General features: G+C 45.7%; 1 protein-coding gene across 1 annotated transcript in view; it reads left to right on the top strand.

Annotated features, from left to right (window-relative positions):
- The window catches only part of GABRA1 (gamma-aminobutyric acid type A receptor subunit alpha1), a 516,827-nt gene that overhangs the window by 272,380 nt on the left and 230,460 nt on the right, over window positions 1-13,987 (top strand). The window lies entirely within an intron of this gene.

Here is a 13,987-nt window from a genome sequence, read left to right as displayed (position 1 = left end):
GAGATGCGCAAGCAGAGGTGCATGGAGGGTCACAAGTGCCCACAATAGTTGTTCCTCCCGAAGTAGGGGCACATCAGGAAATCGACAATCAAGGCGAGGTATCATTTGAGGAAGCCACTCCTCCTGATGATCCTTCATTGTCTTCCACAACCCTAGCAAGGAAGAGATCAAGGGTGGTGTCTACATCCTCTTCAAGCACACCTCCTTCTGATGATACGGATCAAACTTGGGAACCAGCACCACAGCCGTCTGAGAGTGAGGCACACCATGATCCAACAAAGGTACTTAAGCGTAAAAGGAAGCTCGTCCAAAGTCTCAGACTTATGGAGTGTGATGAGGCTCAACAAGAAGTGGCGGATACTGCTGCTGATGAAGACTCTGCCAACGACGACCCAGTCATCATAAAGGTCACTGCAGCCCCAGCGGGCATGCAGCAAACAGACATTTTGACCCTAGCCCGAAGAGCTGCTGCGCGTGATGATGATGATGATGATGTTGTCGATGAGGAGGCAGTGGAAACACCACAATCATTGGAGTTAAGTAGTACACCAACTCGTCCCGCTTCCATATTTCTTTCTGGCAAGAAGAGACCTCCGTCAACCTCGACCTTAATTAGTGGCGGTGAAAGTGGAAAACGTACAAAAGTTGGGCAATCCAGATCCTCCACTTCATCTGGCATTAGCTTCATGACCACCACCACCAGTATCGCCGCCTCCTCCAGGTCCCACAGACACTTCAAGTCCCCAGTTTGGGACTTCTTTACTGTTTGTCCCAAAAATCCAAAGTTTGCCATTTGTACCCTTTGTAAGCTTGCAGTTAGTCGTGGTAAGTCAGGTACCAACTATGGTACCGGCGGCCAGAGTGGTCATCTTGAGAGAAAGCACGCTGTCAAATGGTTTGCGCACCTAGCTGCGATCAAGAAAGGCCAAAATCAAGGAAACGTTGATGTTTCATCTGATGTTGACGAGCAGGAAGAAGACGTGTCAAACACTTCCCTTACACCCAGTACCCCTGTCAGCAGCACACCCAATGTGAGGCACACTAAGAGTGTTGGAGCGAGTGAGACACCAACGCACAAAAGTTCACCAGCGAGCAAAATTGGGTCAACGAAGTCATTATCAGCCCGTAAATGCTTGGTCCAGGGCAACATTAGAACAATGCTTACTTCAGACGTGCCATATGAACGCAACCACCCACTGACGCGTCTGTATAACACTAAGCTGGCTAAAATGCTAGCTGTGGACCTTCTACCTTTTTCTTTTGTAGAAGCGGTAGGTTTTCTTGAATTAGTTGCAACGCTCTGCCCTAAATGGAAGGTTCCGAGCCGGTTCTATTTTGCCAGAGTTGCGGTTCCAGCACTACATGAAGATGTGCTGCAGGCGATTGGGGCAGCTTTGCAGAAGAGTGCTGTTCACACAATACATCTGACAACAGACATGTGGACCAGTGGCCCAGGCGATGATTACATGTGCATCACTGCACACTGGGTCTCTTTTTCAGGTGTTAAAGCAAAGCTAAACGCAGGTGTTGACCCGGACCAAGTTTTCAAAGCTGCTCGGAAACATGCAACACTAGCCATGTTTGGCTTGGAGAAAAGTCACACAGCAGAAAACCTTTTGGAAGAGTTTGACAAAAAGGTCTTGACAATGCTATCCCCCCTAAAACGCAAGATTGGTTATGTTTCCACGGATAATGGCGCCAATGTAGTTAAGGCCATGTTCATTGGTGACCATGTTAGAGTGCCGTGTTTGGCGCACTGTATCAACCTGGTAGTTCAAAAATTCTTGAGTGATAAAGAGAGTCCAGCGTTCGAGGTAATGGCCACCTGCCGCAAAATGTGCAACCATTTCAGCCATTCTTTTAAGGCCCGGAAGCATCTGCGGAGACTGCTACTTCAACGTGGAATGCCAGTGAAAGCACTCATCCAGGAGGTGGCAACACGTTGGAACTCAACCTTCTACATGCTTGAGCGTCTGTATGAGCAGTATACGGTACTCGATCACTATTTCTTGACAGAGGCTACATCTCAGAAGGAGGACCTGCGGATGAGTAAGGCGCAATGGGCCATAGTTAAAAGCCTGACAGACATGCTTCGTCCTTTTGAGTTCTTCACGCGTGCAGTCAGCCAGGAGGACTGTAATTTGGGAAAAGCTATCCCATTGTTGTGCATACTGGAGCACCAACTGATGGCGGTTTCTTCTGAGTTTGAAAAAGATGGAAAAAAAAACCCCATTTCATTTTGTCTGAGAAATTATTACATCGCCTACGTGGTGATGAACGTCTTCAAAACATCAACTCAGATCAGCATTACATTTGTGCTACTATTCTGGATCCACGCTACAAAAAGGCGCTGGCAGACAACGCATTCTTTCCTTTCGCTGATGCAGATGTTCAAAAGTACAAACATTGGTTAGCCTGGTCAGCCAAGAGGTTTGAAAAAGAACGGCAGGTTATTGAAGGAGAAGCCAGTACATCAGCATCAGCATCAGCAGGCCATCCGCAGTCACAAGAATCCACTTCTGCACCTGTGGCTGGGGCACAAGTGACCTCTCAGCCGTTAAAGACACCGGCAACTGGATCATCTGCACCACACACAATGACAACACTAACAGTGGCTGGGGAGGAGGATTGGCTAAGTTTGATGGGGTATGGTTCTCGAAAAAATGTCACAGGCACAGCAAAAAGTAAGCAAAGTGGAGGAACAGTTGATGACCTTGAGTCGATGGTGCAGGACTATCTGAATGACTCAACAGAGGTCTTCCTTAATGATGAGCCATTGCAGTATTGGCATGGCAAAAAACAATTGTGGCCACAGCTCTTCAACCTGGCTATAAACTATTTGTCTTGCCCACTCGCAAGTGTGTCTTCTGAACGTGTTTTCAGTGCTGCTGGTGGCATTGTAACTCCCAAACGGAGCCGCCTCTCGCCCAAAAATGTGGAGCGGCTGACAATGATCAAGATGAATCAGCACCTCATACCACCAGATTACAAAGTACGAGAAAGCACGCCGCATGAAGACGAGGAGGACAGCAACGTAGATGAGGGGATTTTTTCTCTGTTCGGTGCCACTGACCTCATCCAGCCTGAATTCGCAGAGTATGATGACGAAATCTTGTTCTTATTCCCTGACACCGAGCCCTGAAAATGAGACAATCAATCAAGAACTTTCTTTTTCGTCCTTATTCACTTTTATTCCTGTGTGCTTTGTGTCTCTCTTTCTTTGTTTTGCACAGTTAATTTAATTCAAACTTTAATCACCTAATCCCAAAAACAAGACCATCATCAGAACTGTCTTCACTTGTTTGCTTATTGATTTGAAGGTGCCGCAGTCTACATTCCTCAGGTTCACAAGTTCTGAAGAACATGCTCCTCTATCCTCCTCCTCCAGACTGCGATTTCCCTCCAAGCAGAGTGCTGGATTACGCACAATGAAGAAAGACTCAGCACTTGTGGGGGTGTTGTACTTCTTTGCGGGTGAGTTGACGGATTTGGGCCCATTGCTGTGAAGCTCTAATAATGGACAAAAGTGTTTTGGACCAAATATGAGGTGGAAATTTCTTGCCGTTTTTGCTGACTTGCTTGCCTTTGAGGTGCTCTTTGGCGGGGTTCCGGGGGTTTGTGTGTAATTTTTGGTGTCTGTCGAAGCACTGCTGCGACAGTCTAATCTTGATTGCATTTGCTTTTCAGGAAATCCGTGGTGGAAAACAGGAGTTATGATGATTGATGATGATGACCTAGCTGAACAGCGCCGCATTTGGAACGAAGGCCGAGAGATATTGTAAGTATGAGATTTAGCTTTTTCGCTGTTTGGGGGTGTTGTCGGGTGGTTTTTTGCGGGTGGGTTGGCGCCGGCGGGTCTTGCCTGGGGCATTCCTGGGAAGGTCTAATACCGGATAGAAGTGTTTTGGACAAAATCCATAAGGAACAGCCTTTTTTTTGCCATTTCTTCAGACATCTTGCTCAATGTAGCGTTTTGGGGGGCTTCCTGCTGTTCGTGGGTGGGTTGCGGCCGGGGTCTCTGTCGAAGCACTGCTGCGACAGTCTAATCTTGATTGCATTTGCTTTTCAGGAAATCCGTGGTGGAAAACAGGAGTTATGATGATTGATGATGATGACGACCTAGCTGCACAGCGCCGCGTTTGGACCGAAGGCCGAGAGACATTGTAAGTATGAGATTTAGCTTTTTCGCTGTTTGGGGGTGTTGTGTCGGGTGTTTTTTTGCGGGTGGGTTGGCGGGTCTTGCCTGGGGCATTCCTGGGAAGGTCTAATACCGGATACAAGTGTTTTGGACAAAATCCATAAGGAACAGCCTTTTTTTTGCCATTTCTTCAGACATCTTGCTCAATGTAGCGTTTTGGGGGGCTTCCTGCTGTTCGTGGGTGGGTTGCGGCCGGGGTCTCTGTCGAAGCACTGCTGCGACAGTCTAATCTTGATTGCATTTGCTTTTCAGGAAATCCGTGGTGGAAAACAGGAGTTATGATGATTGATGATGATGACGACCTAGCTGCACAGCGCCGCGTTTGGACCGAAGGCCGAGAGACATTGTAAGTATGAGATTTAGCTTCTTCGCTGTTTGGGGGTGTTGTGTCGGGTGTTTTTTTGCGGGTGGGTTGGCGGGTCTTGCCTGGGGCATTCCTGGGAAGGTCTAATACCGGATACAAGTGTTTTGGACAAAATCCATAAGGAACAGCCTTTTTTTTGCCATTTCTTCAGACATCTTGTTCAATGTAGCGTTATGGGGGGCTTCCTGCTGTTCGTGGGTGGGTTGCGGCCGGGGTCTCTGTCGAAGCACTGCTGCGACAGTCTAATCTTGATTGCATTTGCTTTTCAGGAAATCCGTGGTGGAAAACAGGAGTTATGATGATTGATGATGATGACGACCTAGCTGCACAGCGCCGCGTTTGGACCGAAGGCCGAGAGACATTGTAAGTATGAGATTTAGCTTCTTCGCTGTTTGGGGGTGTTGTGTCGGGTGTTTTTTTGCGGGTGGGTTGGCGGGTCTTGCCTGGGGCATTCCTGGGAAGGTCTAATACCGGATACAAGTGTTTTGGACAAAATCCATAAGAAACAGCCTTTTTTTTGCCATTTCTTCAGACATCTTGCTCAATGTAGCGTTATGGGGGGCTTCCTGCTGTTCGTGGGTGGGTTGCGGCCGGGGTCTCTGTCGAAGCACTGCTGCGACAGTCTAATCTTGATTGCATTTGCTTTTCAGGAAATCCGTGGTGGAAAACAGGAGTTATGATGATTGATGATGATGACGACCTAGCTGCACAGCGCCGCGTTTGGACCGAAGGCCGAGAGACATTGTAAGTATGAGATTTAGCTTCTTCGCTGTTTGGGGGTGTTGTGTCGGGTGTTTTTTTGCGGGTGGGTTGGCGGGTCTTGCCTGGGGCATTCCTGGGAAGGTCTAATACCGGCTAGAAGTTTGTTGGACAAAATCCATAAGGAAACACCAGTTTTGGCACTTTTTGTAAGTTAGGGTTCGTTAGGGTTAGCCCTAGCAGCAGGATTGCATGTGTTTAGGGGGGTTCTATTGCAACGCGGTTCTGTTGTTGTAGAGCACTGTTGGAGCGATGCTGGCTATGGATACTTTTGCTTGCTTGCAAGTGGTTTGAATACAATCCACGGTCTGTATTTGGGCCTACTGTTACTTTCAAAGTACGTTTTGTAACCATTTTTCTGCTAGGCATCGTTTTTGGAGATATGATTGGGGTTCTTCTACATTTTTGCGACTGGCTTTAGTAAGGGTCTTGGTGGGAGCATTGCTGGGAAGGTCAAATTTTGTTCTAAAACACAGTAGTACACCCACCTTGAGGGGAAAGATCCGCTATAATATTTTGGCCATACTTATTGATCCTTAAAAAGGTGACTCAGACAGAGCACGCAATTTCAAAAATATTGTACTGTCTATTAGGGAAATCAAAGTGTCACTTTTTGAACCACACAGCGTACATACCTTTTATTTATTTATCAGTGGTATTGTAATAGCACTTCCTGTTTTCCGTTCAATAATTACAGGCCGGGTTTCAGTCAACATCCGCCAGGCAGGCAGTGGACAGGGTGTCTCTTCTGTCAGTGGTCACCACCACATTGATGGACGAAGCGTCAGCTGGAATGGAGGAGTGCCGCCAATAAGAGGAATTGTTTGCTGCATGCAACTTACTTACCAATTTCAACAGGACAACTCCAACAACATACGCAATACAGATACAGTATCCATTGTTGTCTTTTATTCTATGAGTGTGACTGCATGTGCTTACCTAGTTTGTAACCAAAGATTGTCTGTAAACTCTGTATCTTCAATTATTGTTTGTCCATGCTCTGCTTTTTTTTTCTTCTCTCAACAAAACCTACCCAAAAAGAAACCCCCATTCCCATCCATTTTACAAACCCTAACCCTCTTCCCCCGGGCTGTGTTGTTTTGCTTGATGTCTGACTAAAATGACATCAATAATTCCACACACTTGCTGGGGAGGATAAGGTGATAGCAGCAACAGGCTGGTGAAGGAATACGAGGATATCTTCTAGACTTACTCAGCTTCAGTACTATATCTTCTAGTAGTAGTAGCCAATGTCAAATAAATTCAACGCAAGTACTAGTTATACTTGCAAGCAAATACTTTACCATTTGTTAGGCTACATTATGGCACTGTTCTAGTGTACTGTCACCTGCTATTTTCTCGATCGTACCGTAACCGTTGTAATGCTACAGTAAGGAGGACAAACAAGGTTTCGTTTTCTTTTTTTCCATAGGCATGCAACTGCCACTGTGTCACACCACTAGTACCACCGCAATGAGGAAATGTCACCCGCCCAGGATTGACAACGTTAATCCCCATTTCACCTGGAGCCAGCCCTGGGCCTAGCCCTAATTTCTAACACAAATTACAGGTAAGATAAGCGTTTGGTGGGAGGTAGTATAATGGAGTATTATTTCGGAGTAGACAAGAGATTGACGGTTGTACTACTAAAGTCCTACGACTGTTCAGGAAAACAAAGTTACTGTTACACCCCCGCCCCCCACCCACCAGACTGAAAAGCAGTAAAAAACAGGTATGGTCAGATAAAGTTGAAAAATATATTTATTTAGCCCTAACAAAATAATCTCCCTCACCCACCCTAACCCCAACGATTGTCTCTGAAACGTCCCAAAACGATCCCAACTCCCAAATCCCACCCCCCAAAAGTCTATAAAAAAAGGGCAAGGGACACTCCACTACTGGAGGGTGCTGGTGCTGGTGCATGATGCGGCATGGGCATCATACTCCTTGCGGAGGGTGGCAAGCTCGGAGCGGAGGCCCTTAACCAAGTTCTTATACCTCAGGACCTCCTGCTCCAGGTTGGACATGCGGACTCGTAGGCGGCGTTGGCGTTCCTTGCAGCTCCTGTGGGGGGCAGCTGGTATTTCGATTGCTTGGCGGTGGCGGTCGGCTTTCTTAGCCCGGCTCGGTCCCGCTGGCTTAGTCACGGAGGAGGATGCAGTGGTCACAGTCGAGGATGTTGCCCCGCTCGACTGCGTGTCCTCCTCCTCCTCCAGGGCCACCAGCCGCCGATACTCGGCGACTGTGGCCTCCAGCCTCCGTTGCCGGGCCAATCTAGCCTGCTCCCTCCTTGTTGTTGATTTGGAAGGAGCAACTATATGAAGAAAGAAAGACATAGTCTGTAACCAATGCTCCTTATTAATAACACAAAGTGATTGAGCCGAAAGTTGGGTCACAGAGTACAAGTAGCAAATTGAAAGCACAGTACATAACTATTGAGGACAGTATCTATGTAACCTCCCACTTCTGCATCCTTGCTCTAACAGTAGTGGTAGTTTAATGAACTAATTCTACGACCACTATGGACTTCCATTACAGTCGACTATGACAGTACACCAGTCTTATTCTTCTTCTTCTCTCTTGTTTAGGGAAATGGGTACGTTATCTTATGCAGGCCGGCAGAATGACATGGACACAGCACAGTGAAGTTGCACCCGAGAAAAAAAGTTGCACACCATGATGATTGAGACAGACTTGCGTTACTGTACCGGTCCAGTACATGCAGGTGGTGAAGCTATTACTTTTCTATTACGGGTGGCACTGAGAATACTCTGTTACAAGGGCTACTGCTTAATTAATTTACCTTTCACCCTACAGTGCAAATGAGTACTAGAAAAGGAAACTGAAGAAGCTAACTAATTTGATTATCTATCACTTCACATGGGACGTATTTAATGACAGATGAGATGACTTTAGGTGCTTTGCTTAATATTGAGTGAACAGTGATACACCCACACATGAATGACGTACTACAAGTAAACTAAAGTTATTAAGAGAGGTACGGAGTGTCCACCGTAATAACCAGATATATGCTGTGAATGCAAACGCAATACAAAGTACTGCTACTATTCATGGTAGTATTGGACACATTTACAATTTCTTTTCCTTGCCTTCCCTGCACTGGGACGGACGTGCGGGTGCGGTGGTACATGCTCTTCAAGGTAACACTTACTTCACCTGGCGACCATCTACTCTCTCTAGATACACATGTGCTATGTAAGAGTCAGAGAATACCATGCTCCAGGCATCCATTCAGTCAAAGTATACGCACACATACAGTTTCTGTTTCACCCACCCAGGCTGCTGTCCTTCCACCCATCCTTGCTTCATCATTGACCCAGCCATGCACCATACCATATTCTTTCCTTCCCAGCCACCTCTGGGTCCAAGCAAACACATATCGTTCTTCTTTGCCAGCCATCATACAAGTTCGCGTCCCACTTACTTACACCCTTCTTTCGCTTTTCGTTCATCCCATCCATCACGTTCGTCTAAGAACTTATTGGGATTCTTCTCACCAAAAACTTCACAGCTAAGTCGAAGTACATTTCGAGGAGGCTACTACCTGGTTGATTTGTAATTGTAATACACCCGTGCAGAAAGCACACTATGCAGTCTTCAATCTCAATAAGTAAGGAATATATAGCTTACCTGTTTCCGCCACCACCGTTTGATCCCCCACAGGAACGGCCACCAGCTCTTCTACCGCCGCCTCCTCCCCAGAGGCCTCCGAGTCCTGGTCCAACACAGCCACCTCCGCGCTGGCCCCGTCACCAGATGTTACACCTACAAAGTACATTTAAGAATGTTAGAATACACCACTCACTACTATATAATATTTGGTCTAGGAGAAATGTTAAAAAAACAGAATACAATGTAATAATTTGTGACTGTCTACTCCATAGTAAAAATGTCCCATTTTCCAGGGAAGGCTGTTGTCTTGCTGCACTTTTATGCACAACTGATGAATGCTTGCTTTTGATTTTTAACACGCACCACTTTTTCTCCTAACAGACAGAAGCTTGACTCCTGAGTCCTAAGAACACGACCAGGATCAAGTTCAAACTAGGTGAGAGTTCGGCTCGACCACAAGAAATGTGTCCAATTAATCGTCAGCACTAACCACTTTTCCGTTTACAGTTAAATAGTTTTATGACAAAGTAGATTTTAATAAATGTGTTTACTTTTAATAAAGCTTTTAAACTTAAATAGACTCTGTGGTTTTTGTTCCTCTAGACTAGAGTGGATGAGCTAAAGGTTTTGGAATTTTTGCAAGCATGAGTGCCTCTGACACTTCTTGACTGTGCTGTGACTCCGTACTACTCTCTTGTCCTGCGTACGATAATCTAGAGATCATTGGGGATCTATAATCGGTGACTTCGGGAGCTGAATGACTCTGCCACACTATCTAGTCAGTAAGGAGACAGTGCATAGAGGTATTGCTGAATATAATGGGAGTCCAATGGAATTGCCAAATGTCCAATCTTAGTTAGCTACACAGACAGACTAATAAGAATAGTCTAGTAATACCACAGGGAGTCATATTCGAGGCAGGATAAGAATTTATATCCAGTCTACAAGAAGATCAAAGACGATTTAGAAAAAATCGAATGAGGAACGCTAGGAAAAAATAGGTACTGTTTATTAAAATGTAAACTTACTGGGGCCAGCAAAGGAGCCCTCGCCTGCCCGATCCTGGCCTGCATCCTCAGCACCCTCCTCCTGTGTCCTCTTGCCCTTGGGGGGAGCTGATGTACAACATGAAAGAAAGAAAAACCAGAAAACATGGATGAGATTTTTCAACCAAATCAAACATTTCAAAAGAACAATAACAACATATTTTGGAAAAATAGCAAATAGATAGACAACTATTCCACGGGATCTATCTCATGTGGTATACTACGTTATTCGTATTGCCTGATTTGCGGAACGTTGACTTAGAAAGTTCCTATGTAACTCAATAAACAGACTACTAAAGAGGTTTGCCTAGGCCTGGCACTGCAGGCAGCAGTGCGCAACACGTGACAGACAAAGTCCATCCTGCTTGCAGATCAGTGAATACTCAAACTATCAATCCACCCGCCACCACCGCCACTATTTCTTCTTATAGCCATGTGACTGTCTAAAGGAAGGACTGGACTTCAGTCTGTTGGGGCTGATTTATAAGTCCCTTGCGGAAGTTGCGGCTGATTTTCCTCCATTGTTGCGTGCCTTTTCTGACGCAGCGGCAGAACAAAAGACTCGCCATGGTGTTGGTGCGGCGTATATATTAAAAAAAAAACCACATATGGGCATATGGGCGATGCATCACGTTGTAAAGCCCTGCGCCATCAGGGGGCGTTCCGGCGCAAGGGAGGGCGTACCTGCGCAGGAACGAATCCTAAAAGTGGTTGAGGGAAATCTACAAGATGTCAATCAGTCACTTTTAGGACAATGATGCATGACTCAAACCCTGCGCGCTTGAAGCCGACGTACGGCTTGATGCAGCATTGGGGAGATAGGGTACCCCAGAGCATTGCTGGAGCTGCGCCATCGTTGGCACGCAACTCCAGCAATGCGCTGCCTTTACGGCACAGATGCGTAAGGCTTCTGTGACGTTTTGGGCCAATGGGTGGTGGTGGCATGGCACACAATTACTGCCGCATCCCTGCTACTTTGCAGGGATGCGCCGGTAATTGAAAATATGACCCTTACTGTCTAGCATTACGCAGTTCTTTTCTTTACAGTACACTCATACATAATTTCTCAGGCCAATGAAATGCTTCTGAACACAACATACAAAACAAAGAAGCATAGTAGCAAGCAAGGCTACTGAGAAGGAGAGCAGTGCACCTGAAATGCATAGAAGATTTTGAAATATAATTTACCTCAATGTAATCGGCAGCATTATTGCTCTTGGTAAAGAACAAAGATTTGCAAATAACAGAGCAGGATAAAACAGAGTAGTAAATGTACTACTACTACTACTCACCAAGCCCGGGGACCTCTACGCCGAGCGCGTCCAGCAAGTCCCGCTCCCGGTCCATGACATCGGTCCAGCGGTGGGTGGCCTGGTTATATGTGCGCCGGACCCCAGAGATCTTGTACATGGCCCGGCACACCTTCTCCCACCGCTTGCGACGCTCCCGGATGCCATAGCCGGTCGCGATCTTGCCGCCTCCCAGGATCGTCTTGGGGAGGCGGCGCTGGACGTGGAAGATCAGTGCCGCCACTTCCTCCGCGCTGAAGATCTCCCTCGGGACCACTTGCTCCCCCCTTAAACGCCCGCACGGGAGCCGGGCACGGGGTGCGGGACCCTTCCCCTTCTCAGGGTGCTTCCCGGCTCCCTTTACCATGGTCTGGGCAGAAATAAACTTAAATGATAAAGAAGAAATAGAATAGTGAAGAAGAAAAGAAAAGAGTTTAAAAAAGTAGTTTAAAAGTAACTAAAAGCTGCAGAAAACACAAAAATATAGAGCTAGAAAAATAGAGGGTTAGATAATAAGTAAAATTAGATCAAAAAAACTTCAAACAAGCAAAGGATGGCAGAGATTGAGAGAGGATAGAGAAAGCATGCCCAGAACCATAGCAATGAATGAGAAACAAGATGGCCGCGCCCGTTCACGACCGCGTGGGTAAGTTCGCGCGAGATTTTCCTTGCGAGTACGCGCGAAATTGTACTAGCGAGCAGCACACTTTGCGAGATTACACATAGCGGGCGGAAACGGAATTACGTGTCGCCAACAAGATGGCCGCGCCCGTGTACGACCGATAGGGTAACTTGGCAAACGTATAGCTAGAAGCGCCTCGCGAACACGCGCAAGATCACGCGAACATACACGTCGCAACAAAAACAATTTTGTATTCGCACGTATTCGCGGCTTCCGAAATCGATCTCGCACGGATTCGCGCCCCAAAAAACGCGCGAAATTGCAGAAAAAACGATTTTAGCTAAACTGAAAGCAATGAGCAGGTGCAAAAGTTCAAACTTAACATTAGTAACATTCAAGGTAGTGCTTCCTGATGGGCCCCTCCAGAGTTTGCAACTATTCTATGACCCTGCTATGACCCAAACAGCAGGCTCATAGAATAGCACCATAAAGGTCCTGTGAAAAAAAAATGTCACTGCAACAAAAAGCAAATTACAGATAAGGAAGGAAGCAGGTGCCAGCCAGACTGGAACTTTCAAAATTACTGACACATTAATGAAACACAAATTAATTGATGGCAGTTGAAGAAGGGCAGGTGTGCTTGCTTTTTTCAACCACCATAATCTACAGTGATAAATAAACCTAATAGGTGCCAGTGAGGATGTACTAGAGGGTGGCATGGGTGTCCCAGAGGGTGGCAGTGGTGAAACAGAGGGTGCTGTGAACCTGTGATAAACCAGACGTAGAAACAACATAGTCGCGGCCGTTGCAAGCCGAAAAGTAAGTTCGCAATTGCGAACTTGTCCAAAAATCGGCGCGAACACGCGCCAACACAAAAAACGGAAAAATCCGCAAATCTGCTAGAGTTCGCGGATCTTCGCGGATTGCGAATCCGTAAATACGCAAGTTCGCGGATTGCCAATCCGCAAAATCCGCCCATGCTTAATTATGAGCTGTCCAGATAAGTCTCCTATAGTTGATAGTTTCCATCTGTCATTGTGTTCTTAAATACAATTGATGTTTTTTACTAGGCAAATTTGTGGTGATTATTTGCTGACTATGATCACTATCAGGCACCTTCCCCAGACGGTACGAGGTAAAATTATTAAAGATGTTTAATGATACAATCATATAGTCAATTCGTGACTTCGAATTGTGTGAATGAAACATCCAAGCAGGTGGTGAGTCTTGTGGGAATCTCCCATTTAATATTCGTTGATCCATTGCTTCTATATCCTTAAAAAACATTTTTTACCCACTTTACCTTGTCTAGACTTCATTTCTGTATCTAGTGTCTGCTGAGGAATTGCCCATTTGTGATCCTGTGACTGTGTGATAATGTCTCTTATAAAAGGTATGAGTAGATTTAAATTAAAATCCCCTGTAAGTATAAAATCTGCGAAAGGATCATCCATCGCTTGCTCCCACAAAAAACTGGTAAGAGAAGCACACATATTGGTCCTTGAACTTTGTGTGGGGTGTATATATACGTTGATCAGTATTAAAGTTTTTGAATTTGCTCGATTGCTTGCCTTTTATCATAACTTTACCGTTAGAAAGTTACAATTATTTGTTTCCACTTGCTCATGTTCTACTCTCAAGTCAATGGATATTACTGTAACTAGGCCTCCCACTAGGCCGGCTATATTTATGTTGCTTGATTGCGGGCTCAAAATAACCTTTAAAACTTACTAACATAACGGGGTCGATTGCCCATGTTTCCTGTAATAAAATAATCTGATAGGAATTAGACATAGAGTTTAAGTGGCCATTATTTACCTTGTTGCATACCCCATTTATGTTCCTTGAGCATATCTTTAATATTTCACTGTCCTTATTTGCTTTTTTATTGTACATTTTGCTGTGTTCTGTCATGGATCGTTATTGCCATAGATATCCATTTTTCGTTCATGCTTGTTGACTTTTCTACTTTACTTTGGGTCAATGCCATTTCACCATCTCGCTCCGATCTTTCAGGGGAATTTTTTAGTATAAAGAATACCTGCTCATTGCTCCTTCTTTGTTGCAGTATCGGAC

Source organism: Lissotriton helveticus, chromosome 7 (assembly GCF_964261635.1).
Source record: "Lissotriton helveticus chromosome 7, aLisHel1.1, whole genome shotgun sequence".
NCBI classification, from domain to species: Eukaryota; Metazoa; Chordata; class Amphibia; order Caudata; family Salamandridae; genus Lissotriton; species Lissotriton helveticus.
The sequence above is the reverse complement of the archived record's forward strand: the minus strand, read 5'-3'. Positions and strand labels throughout refer to the sequence as shown.